A 19,842-nucleotide genomic window follows, 5' to 3' on the forward strand; every position below is an offset into this window, starting at 1 on the left:
CCTGTTAGAGATTGCAAACTGTCAGAGGACAGGGAAATAATAGGAACGGCTCTAGTAATATCATCTGCTTAGCTATAGAATTTAGTTTCAAGAGGAGTATAGGTTAAAAAGGGAGGGAACCCTGTGGGACACCACATATGTTGGACCTGATGGCTTCTACTAGTCAAAAAAACCACTAAACCAAGAAAAAACATGCCCTGAGATTCCATGAATTTCAATAAGATTTTGTGATCGACTAAATCAAAAGCACTGCTAAGTTGCAAAATCATGGCACTCGTCCCCTTACAAAGTAACTGACGCAGATGATCAAAAAGAGATAAAAGAACAGTCTCTGTACTGTGACAAGAGCAAAATCCCGATTGGGATGTATGTAAAATACCAAATTGTTTGAGATAGTTTGGAAGTTCAGTGTTCACTAGTCCTTCCATTAATTTTGTGAAAAAAAGAATGGTCGTTATAGGCCTATAATTGCTTGTAGAGCTGATAGATTCTTTAGAGTTTTAGTCTATAGGGGTTATTATAATATGCCCCAAATCAATAGGGAATGTTCCTTTTGTAATAATAGACTGATCCAGTCAAAGACTTCTTTTTGAAGCAACTTTCATAATAGCGGGAGAGCAATTATCCAAAGGGCTCCCCTGATGGTGTGAATAACATAAGGAAGGACCTAGTGAAGCTTGAAGAATGGTCTGACATTTGGGCTGCAAAAACCGGAGGGAACCATATAAGGGTGAAGAACTTTTGTACATGAAAGAAGAGTGGGACTTGGGTATGGTAGTATGTGATAAAGGCAACGGTGAAAGCTAGAAGGATGCTAGGTTGCTTAGGAAAAAGGAGGTATTGATGCCTCTGTATAAGACTCCGGTGAGACCTCATTTTGAGTATTGTGTACAATTCTGGAGGCCACACCTTCAAAAAGATATAAAAAGGATGAAGTCGGTCCAGAGGAAGGCTACTAAAATGGTTGATACTCTATCTATGTCATAAGACATACGGGGACAAACTTAAAGATTTCAATATATATACTTTGGAGGAAAGGAGGGTGCAGGGAGATACGATAGAGATGTTTAAATACCTACGTGGCATAAATGCACAAGAGGTGAGTCTCTTTCAATTGAAAGGAAACTCCAGAGTGAGAAGGCATGGGTTGAAGTTGAGGAGTGAAAGAGTGATTGGCTCAGGAGTAATCTAAGGAAATACTTAATTACTTTTTTACAGAAAGAGTGGTAGATATGTGGAATGCCTGAGCTGGCTTCCCTTCTGAAGGTCCATCGCACTCATTCCTTTGCACAGTCACCTACCAGAAAATATTCCACCTCTCAAAGGCCTTCATCAGTATCTGTTTTACTTCCAGTGCATTTCTGGAGCCGAGTCTTGGCCTCCGAGCTAATCCCCTCCCTCTCTCATCCTCCTCTCCCCCCTCCTCCGTCACCCAGGCAATTCAATTATTTGGTTGTTTTCCTTTGAGCATGCAGAAAACACAGCTGAGAACACAAGTGTCTGCTTCCTGCCAGGACCACCTTTGCAATGGGAGGGAAGCCCAGACAGCGGCAGGAGGGCATCTCTTCTACAGTGCCTGTGGGACAGGGACCCGGGAGTGCTCAGCAGACATGCAGCCTGGAGGCTGAAATCAGAATATTTCTCTTTATAGAAATAGTGAGAAGAGAAGGGTGCAACAGCAACACATTAGAAAAGTCACAAAGAGCCAGGCCAAGAGGCCAGCATTCTTTCTCTGAGAACAGCCACAAGTGCTTGGAGAATGGATCGGAACCTGGACCTCTTTTACTAATTAGTTTTGTAAATTAAATACCACTGTGCTTTCAATGAACCATAAGCTTTGAGAGGTTGTGGTAAGAGCGGATAGCGTAGCTGGTTTTAAGAAAGGTTTGGACAAGTTCCTGGAAGAAAAGTCCATAGTCTGTTACTGAGAAAGACACGGGGGAAGCCACTGCTTGCCCTGGATTGGTAGCATGGAATATTGCTACACCTTAGGTTTTGGCCAGGTACTAGGATTGGCCACCGTGAGAACGGGCTATTGGGCTTGATGGACCATTGGTCTGACCCAGTATGGCAATTCCTATGTTCTTATCAATCTTCTGCAGCAGAATTATTTCAATTACGCAATGGATGTGTTGCTGCCATGTGGCAAGCAAGATGAAGCTTCTCCCAACATCAGTTTCTTACTGATGGGGGAGGGGAAGTAGGCATAGTTCTCAGGTGCCAGCCTGATGGGGGTGCTGAAAAAGGAGAAAGAAGGCCAAAAGAACATAAGTGCAGGGCCTTTGCGGTGAGGTGTGTGAACATCAGCTCTGGAACACTGGAGACTCATGGTACACCAATGGGTTCTAAGTACCACCTTGACAGAATTCGAACAACAGGAAGCCACACTGCAACTGACCCAGAGCTGCCATTTTGGTAAGAAGTGGGGTGTCTGTCCGTAAGCATCCCCCCTCTCTGTCCTGCTTTCAGACTCTAAAATGCAATGGAGAAAACTCTTTTTTTTTTAACTTTATTAATTTTCAAAGCTAATACAAAGTGCCATAAATTATACAGACATTAATAACAAAATAAGCACTTAAATTTCATTAATAACAATGCAGAAGATAAATATCCCTCCCCTCCCATCCACCAATTTAATCAAGAAATAAACCATAAAGATATCCCCCCCCGCCCGCCCACCCCGTCCTGGATCTGTATAAAAATAAACAAAAAATTTAAACCAAGACAACTATGTCAATGGGCCCCAAACCAAATTAAATAATTTGCTATGCCCCAACATATCCGCATTCATCTTTCATCAATGGAGAATACTCTTAGCTACCCAGGTTGTGATATAGGCTAAGAAATGTAAGGTCATGCATTTGGGCTGCAAAATCCCGACAGAATGGTACAGTTTAGGGGGGTGAAGAACTTTTGTGTATGACAGAAGAGCGAGAATGGGTGTGATAGTATGTGATAAGAATATAAGAATAGCCATACTGGGTCAGACCAATGATCCATCAAGCCCAGTAGCCTGTTCTCACGGTGGCCAATCCAGGTCACTAGTACCTGGCCAAAACCCAAGGAGTACCAATAGTCCATGCTACCAATCTTAAGGTGACCATACAGGTCAAAAAGGTGATGGCGAAAGCTAGAAGTATGGTTCGGTGCATAGGGAGAGGAAAAAGGAGATATTGATGCCCCCGTATAAGACTCTGATGAGGCTTCATTTAGAATATTGTGTACAATTCTGGAGGCCGCTCCTTCAAAAAGATATAAAAAGGATGGAGTCGGTCCAGAGGAAGGCTACTAAAATGGTGTGTGGTCTTCTTGATAAGGCGTATGGGGACAGACTTAAAGATCTCAATCTGTATACTTTGGAGGAAAGGCGCATGAGTCGAGTCTCTTTCATTTGAAAGGAAACTCTGCAATGAGAGGGCATAGGATGAAGTAAGGTGATAGGCTCCGGAATAATCTAAGGAAATACATTTTTACAAAAGGGGTAGTAGATGTATGGAACAGTCTCCCAGAAGAGGTTGTGGAGACAGAGACTGTGCGTAATTTCAAGAAAGTGTGGGATAGTCACGTAGGACCTCTTAGGGAGAAGAAGAGATAGTGGATGTTGCAGAGACTGGGCAGACTGGATGGGCCATTTGGCCTTTATCTGCCATCATATTTCTATGTTTTCCGAACATCTCATCAGTTCCTGAATCTGCTGTTATAGGGAAAAATACCCTCTAGGGATTCAAGACTTGCATGCTCTGTATATGGCCGTTTGGAGGAGGATGGGCTGGAGAGGGCTTCAATGGCTGGGAGGGTATAGATAGGCTGGAGTAGGTTTTGACGGAGATTTCGGCAGATGGAACCCAAGCACAGTACTGGGTAGAGCTTTGAATTCTTGCCCAGAAATAGCTAAGAAGAAAAAAATTGTAAAAATTTTAATTGAATCAGGTTGGGCAGACTGGATGGACCATTTGGGTCTTTATCTGCCGTCATCTACTATGTTACTATGTTAAGACAAAGTTAGACAAGTTCCTGCTGAACTGGAACGTACGCAGGTAAGACTAGTCTGTTAGGGCAATGGTCTTTGACCTAAGGGCCACCGCGGGAGCGGACTGCTGGGCACGATGGACCATTGGTTTGACCCAACAGCGGCAGTTCTTATGTTCCTCTGGCACGAGACTCTACGATGCAGCCTATGTGTCCTCTAACTAAAGCCACATTTAATTAAATTTCATTTCATAATCTCTGACTCACAATTTCATTGGAAAAGCTGAACAAGCATCCGTCAAAGCTAGTAAAACACAATTTAAGCATCCTTCTAAAAAGAGCTCATCCTTACCTAAAGCAATCAGTGAGCAAAATGCCTTTCAAATCTCATATGATGTAAAAATACACTCCAGTATTCTCATAAAGCCATTAAACGACCCAGAAACGTTGTTTTGTTTTAATGTAGCTGCTCCAAGCTTATGACATTCATGACCCTCCCAAATTAGATGGGAAAAGAATTATTTATACACCAGAAAACTTTTTAAAACCTGGATTATTTACCATTACCCAGCAATCGTGTCATCTTAGACTTTTGGGGCCAGATTCTGCAAACTGCGCCATAAGTTAGGCGGCTGTAGGCGCCTTTCCACCATCTAACTTAATTCTTGTAATTGGCTTTTAGCAACGCGGTAATTAACTGCACTGATAAAAAACCAATTAAAAGCTTGTTTAGAAAGTAAGCATCCTAATTGCATCTACAGCGAGATGCTTAACAGCGCCTAAGGTCAAACCAGGTGTGGTCAGAGGGGGGGGATCATAGGCCATGTAGGCCAGTAGAACTCTGGCACTTAAGTTTTGGGATAGGCGCAGTTAGGTGCAGGGCAGGATTAACGCATAGGTAAATTAGGCATGGGCCTAGGGCCCAAATATTTAGGAGGGGCCCTCTCAAATGTGTAAGCCAAGGCAGAATTTTGCCCTGGTACGTTAGCTGCTGCCACAGAGAAGAGAATCAGGAGGGCGCAGAGCCATTGTTTACCACAGAGGTCTGTCTATTCTTCCTCCTTCCCTGTGTACTGCCTTCTAGTCAGCAGAGGGAGCCAGCGAGCAAGGCCTCTTTTCTGCTGTTTCCTCCTCTGCAGTTAGACTCATGCAAGGCTCCATTTGTGGGAGCTTTAAAATACTGTATATTTAAATTACAATGAGGGGCCCCAACATACCTAATTGCTTTGGGCCCAACAAAGAGTTAATTCTGCCCTGGTTAGCTGTGATTTTTTAAACGGCACCTAAGCATGATTGCCGTTTTTGTAGGCAGCTGCTGATTTAGGCACTATTTACAGAATCAGGCCCTTTATATATATCCAGTTAATGAGCTCACTGGCTTAGTAAGGGTGGGGAGGTCCACCCTTGGCACGGTCTTTGTAAAGGGAGCTGCCCCCTTCCCTTTCCTCATCTCTTTAATATTTCCTTCACGAGCAGCATTACAAACTCGCTGCCCTTGTTGGTGTCGTCTCTCTCTGATGTCACTTCCAGACCCCGCGTCCAGGAAGTGACGTCAGAGGGAGAGCCGACACGACACAGGGGCAGCAAGTTCGTGCTGTTGCTCTCGCCTAGAAAATCAAAAAGGTACGGGGAAAGGAAAGGAGGGCGCACGCGTGGTCAGGAAGGAGCAGGGGAAGGAAGAGGGCAGGGGAGGGGTGCCACCGACCCGGCCACCACTTCCCCTTGCTAAGCCACTGAGTGAGCTCAGTATTAACCTCTTCGCTGTGAACCTTTGGCAAGTACGGTTGTGGTAGCTGGTTTTAAGAAAGGTTTGGACAAGTTCCTGGAGGAAAAGTCCATAGTCTGTTATTGAGAAAGCCATGGGGGAAGCCACTGCTTGCCCTGGATCGGTAGCATGGGGATTTTGGAATCTTGCTATTCTTTGAGATGCTGAAATGTTGCTAGAAAGATTTGACGGTTATTCACCAGAGACTGCCTGGCTCCTTATAAGAAGCGAACTGCATAATTACAGGACCTAAGACTGGTTGTACAGACAAATCCTTCTATTATTTGCTATGATAATCTATCATAGACTCTGCTTCCTCGCTGCGCCCCTCTTTCCCGTCTCCGTCCCCCCTTTCAGTTAACAGTCAACTTCCCACATGTGCGATATGTCCTGGGAACTTCTAGAGCCCCGCTGGGCGCTGTGGGGATACCAGCCGGCCTTGACCTTCCCCGGGGCTAGTGCAGCTGTGATGTTTCAGGACGGCAGCCCAGGTACATAAACCGCAAGGAAAAGGGGCCATTCTGTTCTGATGTTACTGCTGCCCCCCCCCCCCGTCCCTCCCCCATTCCATCTGGAAAGCACTTGACAGTACATTCCTTACACAGCAGTCCCTGAGCCTGTACATACAGCTCTGTTTTGGCTTTAATTAAGCCCTCATTAGGGAAATCCAGCTGCTCCAGGCCTCTTGCTTGACCAAACAGCCTTTCCCTGCTCCCGCTGTGGAGGTCTTCATGCTCACATGAAATCATATCCCCACTGAGTCACAATTATAAAGTCTTCACAGATGGCACGCACCTCCAGCCCTCCAAAGAAATTCATTACGCCAGCTCTGGGAAGGAACGGATCAGGGATACACAGCACTGAGGGTCAGGCAGGACACAGGCTATGTCTGCTTAGGTAACAGCGTGGAGGGGGGACCATAAGAATCGCCTTACTGGGTCAGACCAATGGTCCTGTTCTCACGGTGGCCAATCCAGGTCCCTAGCACCTGGCCAAAACAAAAGAGTAGCAACATTCCATGCTACCGACCCAGGACAAGCAGTGTTCAGGTGTCAGGAGATAGGGGGACACTTTAATACAACGAGGCATTTTTAAGAGCTTCACAAGCCTGTCCTACGGACCCTATAGTGGTTGGATTTTTCAGAAATCCATAAAGAATCTGCATGAAATAAAACTGCCTATACAGAGCTTTTCACTTGTGGATATTCTGGCTGGGGGTCTCCAGGACAGATTTAGGAAGCCCTGAAAGGTGGACATTTGGAGGAAGATCTGGCACATGGAAAGTCCCTGGTGCGAAGGGTCAGGAACCATTTTCACGTACCCTGTGTTTACCTGTAATGCAGAACACAGAGTAAAGGCAAAGCTTGTGTGTAGATGCAGGGATTGTGCCCAGCATCTGCCCTGCATATACTGCATTTACCATCCTCAGTGAAGAGATACACCCTGGAACCCCTAAACCTCATGTCACCCCCTTCTGGGTGGCCTCTGACAATTCAAAGTTCCATCCTAACTAGGGTTACTATATTTAGCGACGTAAACACCCGGACACGTGGCCCCGCCACATTCTGCCCCCAGCCCCTCCTTCCCTGAGCTCCAGGCCGCGTCTGGAGGGCCTCCGAGCATGTGCAGACATGTGCGACATCATCCGTGAATGCTCAGAGGTCCTCCAGAGGCAGCTGGAACTCGGGGCTTTCCAAAAGCTGGACAAACTGCTGGGTTTTGGAAAGTCTGTCCGAGCACCCGTTCAGTCCTCTATAATGAGGATATGTCTGGTAACCCTAGTCCTAACCCCTGTCATGCTCTTAGCGCCCTTCCAGGCCCACCCCTTGTGTTCTAGCGCCTTCCCGATTCCCTCCTGAGGTCTGATCCTACCCAACCTCTCCCTTGGCTCCAATGTCCTTCATCTTCCCATTGAAATCCTTACCCCTGAACAGAAAGTCCAGCCCTCCCTAAAAATGTGCCACCCCCAAATTTTACCTGCTTCCGATGAGGATTGTGGTCCCGGGCTATAGGCACCAGCTCTGGGAGTGCTGTGGGTGCTTGAGCACCCCCCCGATATTTTGGGGACCTCATGTGACCAGGGCCAGTGTTTGGTCCAGGCATATCTTCCCCTTCTGTCCATCTCCCTCCCTTCCCCTCACCTCCCAGTCTCCTTTCAAAATAAAAATTTTCTTTCTCAGAGGGGCAGCAGAACGGCAGCCATTCTCATATGCTACCAGTGCTGCCTCGAAGCACTGGTAGCATATGAGAATGCTGTTCCGTCTGACACGATCCACCTCCCTCTGATGCAACTTCCTGTTTCCGCCTGGGAGAATCACAACAGATGGAAAGCTTCAGGGCAGAGCTTTGCACTGTTCAGGAAGAAATTCTTTTCTTTCTATTTCTCTGGTGTTGTACTGCGTGTAGAGCAGGGGTGCCCACACTTTTGGGGCTTACGAGCTACTTTTAACATGATCAAGTCAAAATGATCTACCAACAATATAATTTTTTAAAAACACAAAGCACACTATACGCAGAGAAAACGTTAATTATCATTTGTATTCGGAGGTTTTTTCAGAGGTCAAGGCAGATGACTCTATGCAATGTGACCTCAGTAACAACTATACAAAAATAGACAAATATATATACCCCCCTCCCCTTTTACTAAACCACAATAGTGTTTTTTAGAGTAGGGAGCTGCGCTGAATGCTCTGCGCTGCTTCCAACACTCATAGGCTCCCTGCGCTAAAAACCACTATTGTGGTTTAGTAAAAGGGAACCATAGTGCAAAATATATACAGCAGATATAAATTCTCAAAACAGACACATTTTGATCACGAAATAGAAAATAAAATAATTTCTCCTACCTCTTTGTCTGGTGATTTCATGAGTCTCTGGTTGCACTTCCTTTTTCTAACTGTAAATCCAATATTTCTTTCTTTCTGCCCCCCCCCCCTTTTCTTTCTGTCTCTTTCTTTCTCTCTCCCCCTGCCCCCCTCTTTCTTTCTGTCTTTCTTTCTCTCTCCCCGTCTACCTGTCTTTCTTTCTATCTCCCCCCTGCCCCCTCTTTATTTCTGTTTTTCTTTCTCTCTCCCGCTGCCTGCCTGTCTTTCTTTCACTCTCCCTGCCTGGCATGTAAAAGCGCCGGGCCCACAAGCCTCCCCCCCTTCCTGATGTCAATTTTGATGTCGAGAGGAAGTTCCAGGCCAGCCAGGCAGCGATTGGCTGGCCCAGAACTTCCTATCCGACGTCAGAATTGATGTTGGAGGTAAAGGCTTGTGGGTCCGGCGCTTGTACGTGCCTGGCCTGGCTCAGGGAGGCAGGAAGAACAAGATCGCAAAGACAATGCAATCAACTCGCGTTGCCTTTGCGATCTACTGGGCGATTGTGATCGACCATTTGGGCACCCCTGGTGTAGTCTGGCATCTTAGGATTTCGTTTGTGTATATTAGGACTTTTAGTTTGTGGTCCTGTATTTGCATAGGGGTTATCTGTGTTCTGCATGTGTGACCAGGGCCAGGTGTTCTGGTAGGAATGAATGTTGAGAAGCATAAGGTGTAGTTTAATTATGTGGTTAACCATTATGTGTCATTAATAAGATTATATTGTGTGTATATATGAAAAATGAATGGAAAAAATGGCATTACAATTAGTACTATTATTTGGGGGATGGAGCTTGGGTGGGGTTAGGAACGGGGCTTTTCAGCATCCTCTATCAGCAGTGCTGGAAGGTAGAGACGCCAGGATCAACGGCAACGCTGGTGGCAATGGATGGTTTGCCTCAGAGCTGACCCACATACCTACACACCCATGCAAAAACTCAGAGACACATACAAACCATGCAGACCTCTAGCCAGAAGCCATTTCTGGCCATTTAAATCACTTTGAATGTTAACCTGATTAAAGCTAAAACAGTAGACGGCATCTTGATATCAACAGGCTAGGTTTTTTTGCAAGCTTTGAGTAGAGTGTAGGGTTACTAGGTTGTCCCAAAGGAAAATCCGGACCCATGGCCATGCCCGCAGGCCTGTCCCTCCCCCAAGCCCCCACTCCCTTAACCTGTTTGTGCGTTATGATGGCATCTGCGCCTGCGCGGATGTGATGCGACATCACCGCGTTACCGTCCTGACGTTGGAAGCTTTTCAAAACCCGGACAAAGTGCCGGGTTTTAAAAAGACATCAGGGGAAATCAAGACATCCGGCAACACTAGTAGAGTGGATTATATACATGTCTAGGGTTCCCAGATGGCTCCAGAAAAAGGAGGACAGACAGACATCCGGGTTTTATTTTCATTGAAAGCAGTGGAAGTAAAACCCGGATGTCTCAATCCATCCTCCTTTTTCTGGAGCCATATGGTAATCCTGTAACATGCCCTTTCTGAGATCTGAAGTCCCTCCTTTAACTACCCTGTACTATCGCCAGGGCAGGTTTAACCCTGTAGTGGGCCCTTAGCAAACAAGCACATTGGACTCCTCCTCCATCAATCATAATAAAACCCTTAGCAGGCATGCGCACTTTAAATGCCGTGCCTCCATGTGTCCGTGTCTTCGTGCTTCCGTGCCTCCGCATATGTAGTAGAATAATCTCACCTTCTGCCGCCTATCACCCGTGCCTGCGTCAGTTGATTTCCTCAGCCCCAGTTGACGATGCCAGCTGACTTCCTGCCTTCTGCCGGCTAGATGCTGTCGGGACTCCTCTTCTTCTCACCCCTGGACCAGCAGCGGCAGCTCAGTGTGATTTTAACTTAGTGGCCAAATACAAAGTGATGCACATTGGGACGATGCTAGGGTCCACCTCAGGTGCCAGGGCCCAAGAAAAGGTTCTGGGTGTCATCGTAGACAATGCGATGAAACCTTCCGCCCAATGTGTGGCAGCGGCCAAAAAAGCAAACAAGATGGTAGGAATTATTTTAAAGGGGATGGTTAATCAGACTACGACCTCACCTGGAGTATTGCGTTTTAAGTGACTACCCTGGCCGGCTGAATATTGGCACTTAGCCATCCGAGAGCCAACTCAATAACCAGTGGCTGTTTCTGACTGCTATTCCTTTTTAATATTGACCAGGTCGCATTTATATCCAGTACCTATATTGCCACTTTCAGCCACTAGATGGCACTTGCAGTCTCAGGAAGAAGACAAGCTGCTGTGATGGCATCTGTTGTCTGTAACCCAGAGACAGTTTAACCCTTTACATGCCTCTAGGCTGGGGAAGGAGGAGAATGATGGCAATTTGTCCTCCAAGGTGCAAGACTAAAGTGGCACCTCCAGCCGGGGTCCCTGTCCTAGACAGTCAGTTCAGCCACAGACAGAAGGTGGCTTTGGAACTAGCCCGTAAAATCAGGCTCGTCTGGTCTCGCTTCTCCCTTCCCAGTTCTCGTCCCTTGGTCACAGACGCAGCACATATCCCCCGGCTAGAGAGGCCAGCTGACAAGACAAAACCTGGCCTGACTGCACAGAGCAGCTGAGACAAGCTCTTCTTCCTGGTACCTAAGGGGACCAGTTCCATAGATAGGCACCCACCCCTCTTTTAGGCTCCCCTGATGCCAGATTCCATTACAGAAAGCCAGCATAACCCAGCAATGGCACCTCTAAAATCTCTGAGCCTGTAGTTACACCAACCACTGACCTGTAACTGCATAAATGCAACAAGACTGCTTACAACGAGAGAATGACACAAGGACACATTTTTCCCTGTCCCCGCAGGAACTCATTTTCCCATCCTGTCCCTGCGAGTTCTTTTCCTGTCCCTGCCCCATCCCTGCAAGCTCCGTCCTCATCTGCACAAGCCTCAAACACTTTCAAATCTTAAGTTGTAACATTCTAGAGCTCAGATTGTGATGTCATAATGCCTCATTCCACCAATGCCTAAGCTCCGTCCTCATCTGCACAAGCCTCAAACACTTTCAAATCCAAAGTAGCAACATTCTAGAGCTCAGATTGTGATGTCATAATGCCTCATTCCACCAATGCCTAAGCTCCGTCCTCATTTGCACAAGCCTCAAACACTTTCAAATCCTAAGTTGTAACATTCTAGAGCTCAGATTGTGATGTCATAATGCCTCATTCCACCAATGCCTGAGCTCCGTCCTCATTTGCACAAGCCTCAAACACTTTCAAATCCTAAGTTGTAACATTCTAGAGCTCAGATTGTGATGTCATAATGCCTCATTCCACCAATGCCTAAGCTCCGTCCTCATCTGCACAAGCCTCAAACACTTTCAAATCCAAAGTAGCAACATTCTAGAGCTCAGATTGTGATGTCATAATGCTTCATTCCACCAATGCCTGAGCTCCATCCTCATTTGCACAAGCCTCAAACACTTTCAAATCTTAAGTTGTAACATTCTAGAGCTCAGATTGTGATGTCATAATGCCTCATTCCACCAATGCCTAAGCTCCGTCCTCATCTGCACAAGCCTCAAACACTTGAAAATCCTAAGTAGCAACATTCTAGAGCTCAGATTGTGATGTCATAATGCCTCATTCCACCAGTGCCTAAGCTCCGTCCTCATCTGCACAAGCCTCAAACACTTTCAAATCCAAAGTAGCAACATTCTAGAGCTCAGATTGTGATGTCATAATGCCTCATTCCACCAATGCCTGAGCTCCATCCTCATTTGCACAAGCCTCAAACACTTTCAAATCTTAAGTTGTAACATTCTAGAGCTCAGATTGTGATGTCATAATGCCTCATTCCACCAATGCCTAAGCTCCGTCCTCATCTGCACAAGCCTCAAACACTTGAAAATCCTAAGTAGCAACATTCTAGAGCTCAGATTGTGATGTCATAATGCCTCATTCCACCAGTGCCTAAGCTCCGTCCTCATCTGCACAAGCCTCAAACACTTTCAAATCCAAAGTAGCAACATTCTAGAGCTCAGATTGTGATGTCATAATGCCTCATTCCACCAATGCCTGAGCTCCGTCCTCATTTGCACAAGCCTCAAACACTTTCAAATCCTAAGTTGTAACATTCTAGAGCTCAGATTGTGATGTCATAATGCCTCATTCCACCAATGCCTAAGCTCCGTCCTCATCTGCACAAGCCTCAAACACTTGAAAATCCTAAGTAGCAACATTCTAGAGCTCAGATTGTGATGTCATAATGCCTCATTCCACCAATGCCTAAGCTCCGTCCTCATTTGCACAAGCCTCAAACACTTTCAAATCCTAAGTTGTAACATTCTAGAGCTCAGATTGTGATGTCATAATGCCTCATTCCACCAATGCCTGAGCTCCGTCCTCATTTGCACAAGCCTCAAACACTTTCAAATCCTAAGTTGTAACATTCTAGAGCTCAGATTGTGATGTCATAATGCCTCATTCCACCAATGCCTAAGCTCCGTCCTCATCTGCACAAGCCTCAAACACTTTCAAATCCAAAGTAGCAACATTCTAGAGCTCAGATTGTGATGTCATAATGCTTCATTCCACCAATGCCTGAGCTCCATCCTCATTTGCACAAGCCTCAAACACTTTCAAATCTTAAGTTGTAACATTCTAGAGCTCAGATTGTGATGTCATAATGCCTCATTCCACCAATGCCTAAGCTCCGTCCTCATCTGCACAAGCCTCAAACACTTGAAAATCCTAAGTAGCAACATTCTAGAGCTCAGATTGTGATGTCATAATGCCTCATTCCACCAGTGCCTAAGCTCCGTCCTCATCTGCACAAGCCTCAAACACTTTCAAATCCAAAGTAGCAACATTCTAGAGCTCAGATTGTGATGTCATAATGCCTCATTCCACCAATGCCTGAGCTCCGTCCTCATTTGCACAAGCCTCAAACACTTTCAAATCCTAAGTTGTAACATTCTAGAGCTCAGATTGTGATGTCATAATGCCTCATTCCACCAATGCCTAAGCTCCGTCCTCATCTGCACAAGCCTCAAACACTTGAAAATCCTAAGTAGCAACATTCTAGAGCTCAGATTGTGATGTCATAATGCCTCATTCCACCAATGCCTAAGCTCCGTCCTCATTTGCACAAGCCTCAAACACTTTCAAATCCTAAGTTGTAACATTCTAGAGCTTAGATTGTGATGTCATAATGCCTCATTCCACCAATGCCTAAGCTCCGTCCTCATCTGCACAAGCCTCAAACACTTGAAAATCCTAAGTAGCAACATTCTAGAGCTCAGATTGTGATGTCATAATGCCTCATTCCACCAATGCCTAAGCTCCGTCCTCATCTGCACAAGCCTCAAACACTTGAAAATCCTAAGTAGCAACATTCTAGAGCTCAGATTGTGATGTCATAATGCCTCATTCCACCAATGCCTAAGCTCCGTCCTCATCTGCACAAGCCTCAAACACTTGAAAATCCTAAGTAGCAACATTCTAGAGCTCAGATTGTGATGTCATAATGCCTCATTCCACCAATGCCTAAGCTCCGTTTTCATCTGCTCAAGCCTCAAACACTTTAAAATCATAAGTGTTCGAGGCTTGTGCAGTTAAGGCAGAGCTTACAGGAATGGGACAGGAACAGAGACAAAACTCACGGGGACGGGGCGAGGGAAATTGAGTTCCTGCAGGGACGGGAACAAATTTGCAACTCACTGTATTCTGTACCCTCCTAAGTTCCCCCTTGTGAATACTCCTTGAATATATGCTCTGTGCCATCTATGTGACCCTTAGAGAATAACAGTGAGTTGCTCTTTACTTGAGCACTTAACCCATCCCATCCTTAGTCCTATATACTGGGTCATTCCCAAATGGGACTCGAACCGGTTAACAAAGTTAGCTCAAAAGTACATAGGAAACATATGCTACAGTCTCTTATTTGTCAAACAAATACGTCTTCAGAGATTTCCTAAAACATGTCATCATGCCATTGTATCGAGCGATGGTGCGTCCACATCTGGAATACTGCGTTCAGTATTGGTCGCCACACCTCAAGAAGGACATGGCGGTACTTGAGAGTCCAAAGGAGAGCAACGAAACTGGTAAAAGGGCTGGAACACTGCCCATACGCCGAGAGGTTGGATAGGCTGGGGCTCTTCTCTCTGGAAAAAAGGAGGCTCAGGGGAGATATGATAGAGACCTTCAAGATCATGAGGGGCATGGAGAGGGTGGATAGGGACAGATTCTTCAGACTGAAGGGGACAACAAGTACGAGGGGGCATTCGGAGAAACTGAAGGGAGATAGGTTCAAAACAAATGCAAGGAAGTGTTTTTTCACCCAAAGGGTCGTGGACACTTGGAATGCGCTACCGGAGGAAGTGATCAGGCAGAGTACGGTACAGGGATTCAAACAGGGATTGGACGGATTCCTGAAGGATAAAGGGATTGTGGGATATTGAGAGAGGTGCTGGGATGTAATACAAGTATAGAAAGCTAACCAGGTAATAAGTATGGAAACCCAACCAAGTCGTGAATGTGCAAGACCGGAGGGTTAGGACTACGAAGGGAAGATAGGACTTCAATGAGAAACCAAGGTGGCAAGGGAGCCCCTTCTGGTGATTCAGACAGGTCGTGACCTGTTTGGGCCGCCGCGGGAGCGGACTGCCGAGCAGGATGGACCTATGGTCTGACCCGGTGGAGGCACTGCTTATGTTCTTATGTTTTTATGTCAAGGAGTTTAATTTCTGAAGGGAGGTCATTCCAAATTTTTACCAAGGCAAATGCCATAGAGTGTGAAAGCCTGCCCAAAGCTTGAGTACGTCCAATTGAAGGAAATATTAATTTAAATTTATGTATTCCTCTGGTTGAAAGAGGTCATTGAGAATTAAAACAAAGAGTGAGCAATGGGGGAAAAAATCCCATAGAAACATACAACACTAGCACATTTGAACTGAACCCTCCAATATACCGGGAGCCAATGGAGTAATGTGATCAGATCTGCTCTTTAGCGGCTGTATTCTGAATCAGCTGTAATCTCTAAGTGCTAAGAACATATGAACAGCCATACTGGGTCAGACCAACAGTCCATCAAGCCCAGTAGGCCGTTCTCACGGTGGCCAATCCAGGTCCCTAGTATCTGGACAAAATCCAGTCAGAATCCTAAAGACTAAGAAAAGATTCTGGAACCCCAAAAAGTAGCAACATTCCACGCTACCAATCCAGGGCAAGCAGTGACTTCCCCCATATAAGAACATAAGAATCGCTTTACTTGGTCAAACCAATGGTCTATCGAGCCCAGTAGCCCATTCTCATGGTGGCCAATCCAGGTCACTAGTACCTGGCCAAAACCCAAGGAGTAGCAACATTCCAGCATCTCAAAGAATTACAAGAACCTCAATGAAAGCAACATTCCATTCAGAATCCAAAAGAGTAGCAACATTCCAAGCTACCGATTCAGGGCAAGCAGTGGCTTCCCCCACGTCTTTCTCAATAACAGACTATGGACTTTTCCTCCAGGAACTTGTCCAAACCTTTCTTAAAACCAGCTACACTATCCACTCTTACCACATCCTCTGGCAGCGCATTCTCTGAGTGACAAAATATTTCCTCCTATTGGTTTTAAAAGTATTTCCCTGTTGGTATTCCGTGGATTCGTGTGCACAAAAGGTGGGCAAATATTGACCCTTTAAGAGAGGAACGGTCTGTCAGACAGGATAGTCTGGCTAGCATATTCTTAGTTGCTCTGAGACCACTCAGCTCTCTTGGGCTTCTGTGACTAGTCTTTCTGCTGCCAAGCTTCTGATATATCCCACCGGATGTGAGATTGTTCTTATCCTCGGGGGACAGAGACCAGACGAGCGCATCTCAGACACACCCGTCAATGTCAGGACTACTCCTGCAAGTGGTATTTGGATAATCGTCAGCTGAGCTGTCCCTTGGCACGGAGCTGGCATTACATGTGTGGATCTTTTGAAAAGAAGCCGTAATCTTCCTTGATCACAGTTCATGAGAAGTGTCAGTCAAAGCCTTCTCTCTAAAATGCCTCTCGTATTCCATTACAAATTCCATTATTCAGAATAAAACTGTTCGGCTAAAATCCCAAAACTGTCACAGCAGAGATTCTGAGCAGAAAGAAAGAGTCATTTTTTAGAGGAAAGAACAATCTTTTTGAAACCTGCCATTCCTACATGTTACTGTCTGGTGACTTATCCATCAAACCAAATCTGACCTTCTGCTGCTTCAGTGATCAGTATAGAGGCTGTTTTTTTCACAGTATTTATTTTTACCCCACTTATAGTCTAAGTCAGGGATCTCAAAGTCCCTCCTCAAGGGCTGCAATCCAGTCGGGTTTTCAGGATTTCCCCAATGAATATGCATGAGATCTATGTGCATGCACTGCTTTCAATGCATATTCATTGGGGAAATCCAACTGGATTCCAGCCCTCGAGGACCGGAGTTGCCCACCCCTGCTCTAGAGTCTAGACTGAAAATCCTGTTAATTCAGGGATCTCAAAGTCCCTCCTTGAGGGCCGCAATCCAGTCGGGTTTTCAGGATTTCCCCAATGAATATGCATGAGATCTATTTGCATACAATGGAAGCAGCACATGCAAATTCATTGGGGAAATCCTGAAAACCCGACTGGATTGCGGCCCTTGAGGACCGACGTTGGACAACCTTCATCTATAGCCAAAACCAAAGCACATTCTTAACTTGGATTTTGTGGGAAAGAGAGTGCCAAGCCAGCTTTCGAGTAAGTGGACATCCACTCCGATGCTGGCTTTTTGTCACCCTAGTACTCTTTAGTTCTCAGATACACTAAATGTATCAAAGATGAAAATGTTATAATGCCCTTGTATCGCTCTATGATATAGCCACACCTCGAATACTGTCTGCAGTTCTGGTCACCATATCTCAAAAAAGATGTAGCAGAATTAGAAAAGATACAGAGAAGGACAATGAAAATGATAAAAGGGATGGGATGACTTCCCTATGAGGAAAGGTTAAAGTGGCTAAGGCTCTTCAGCTTGGAGAAGAGATGGCTCGGGGGGGATATAATAGAAGTCTATAAAATACTGAGTAGAGTGGAAAGGGTAGATGTGAATCGCTTGTTCACTCTTTCCAAAAATACTAGGACTAGGGGGGCATATGATGAGGCTACTAAGTAGTAGATTTAAAACAAACCAGAGAAAATATTTCTTCACATAATGTGTAATTAAACTCTGGAATTTGTCACTGGAGAATGTGGTGAAATCAGTTAGCTTAGCGGGGTTTAAAAAAGGTTTGGATAATTTCCTAAAGGAGATGTCCATAGGCCATTATTGAGATGACTTGGGAAAATCCATTGCTTATTCTCAGGATAATAAGCATAAAATCTGTTTTACTACTTGGGATCTAGCTAGGACCTAGGTACTTGGGACCTGGGTTGGCCACTGTTGAAAATACGATACTGGGCTTGATGGACCTTCGATCTGTCCCAGTACGGCAATTCTTATCACATGAAAATATCTTAACAGAATGTAAGATACAGTAAAGTAATGGTTGTTAAATAGAAATAAGGGTGATTAATTTAAGGAAAAAAGTGCTTATGAAGTCAAAAAAGTGCAGAAAAAAAGATTTCAACTAGAGTAGGAGAGGAGAAGCAAGTCCTGCTATAGTATCTTCAGCTGGTGTTACCTTCCATATCTACTAAAGAAAATCTTCACTGTGTTTCCAACTGCCTTCTTGGCAGAGAGCTACATTAAGCTACAAAGGAAATCATTCAGTTGACTAATTAAACTTCAAATCCAAATCTAATTCAATTGGAAATGCCAGGAGAAGAAGTATGGAACCTCACCCTAAGTATTGCATTCAATTCTGCTCACCATATCTGAAAAAAGATCTAGTGGCACTGGAAAAAGTTAAAAGAAGAGCGACCAAGATGATAAAGGGGATGAAACTCCTCTGGTATGTGGAAAGACCCCAAAAAGTTAGAGTTCTTCAGCTTGGAAAAGAAACGGCTGAGGGGAGATAAGATTGAAGTCTACAAAATCCTGAGTGGAGTAGAATGGGTACAAGTAGATCAAGTTTTTACTCCATCAAAGACTAGGAAGCACTCAAAGAAGTTAAAAGGCAAAAGATTCCTTACAAACACAAGGAAGTTCTTCTTCACCCAGACAGTGGAAGAAAACCGGAACGCTCTTCCGGAGGCTGTTATAGGGGAAAACACCCTCCAGGGATTCAAGACAAAGTTGGACAAGTTCCTGCTAAACTGGGACGTACACAGGTGAGGCTGGACGCATTTTAGAGCACTGGTCTTTGACCTGGGGGCCGCCGTGGGAGCGGACTGCTGGGCACGATGGACCATGGTCTGACCCAGCAGCAGCAATTCTTAAGTTCTTATGCTCTTATCAGCGAGAGAAGACCCTAACCTGGGGCCTGTTCATCTGCCTGTGGAGCTCATAGTATAAGCACTAAGAACAAATTATGCTCGTAAACCAAGGTTCCACTATATTCCTTTTTTCTACATACTGCCCAAAATACATAAGAGCCTTGTCTCACCCCCTGGACGTCCAATAGTATCAGCATGTGGTTCCCTACTGGAACGAGTGAATCAATATGTTGATGTATTTTTGAAACCACTAGTACCATTGACAAAATCTTTTGTTCAAGATATGACTCACTTTTTGCGATTGTTATCGCAACATCATCCCACTAGTAATACCTTATTGGTGACCCTGAATGTGCAATCATTGTATACAAACATTCCACAAGATGCAGCTTTGAATATTTGGGAAGAATGTTTGAACCATCGGATGCGTCTCCATCAAGAACCTTCGGATTTTTGATTCAATTATTGTCTGTTTCTCTTAAGAAGAATTATTTTATTTTTCAAGGGACATTCTACCAGCAGTTATATGGAACAGCTATGGGGGCTACATGTGCCCCCTCTTTAGCCAATCTTTTTATGGCAGACTTCGAAGAGAAATTTGTTTATAGTTCCAAATGGTTTTCAAAAGCTGTCCTATGGTGTAGATACATTGACGACATCTTCCTGATATGGGAAGATTCATTGTCTAAATTGCAATCTTTTGTTGCGTTTTTGAATATCTGTTTACCTACAATCAAGTTTGTCACGCTACATGACATACAGCGGATCTCATTTTTAGACGTGTTAATAGAGATTAAGGATGAGGCTTTTTTCACTTCTGTTTTCCGTAAAGATATGGATAGGAATACCTTTTTAGATTTTTCTAGTTCACATCCACAACATCTTAAAGAAAGCCTCCAGAACTCCCAATTTCTCCG

The 19,842-nt window shown here is 45.0% G+C and overlaps 1 protein-coding gene across 2 annotated transcripts in view; it reads right to left on the reverse strand.

Moving 5' to 3' along the window:
• The window catches only part of SLC6A9 (solute carrier family 6 member 9), a 159,969-nt gene that overhangs the window by 99,484 nt on the left and 40,643 nt on the right, over positions 1 to 19,842 (reverse strand). The window lies entirely within an intron of this gene.

Source organism: Geotrypetes seraphini, chromosome 12 (assembly GCF_902459505.1).
Source record: "Geotrypetes seraphini chromosome 12, aGeoSer1.1, whole genome shotgun sequence".
NCBI lineage: Eukaryota > Metazoa > Chordata > Amphibia > Gymnophiona > Dermophiidae > Geotrypetes > Geotrypetes seraphini.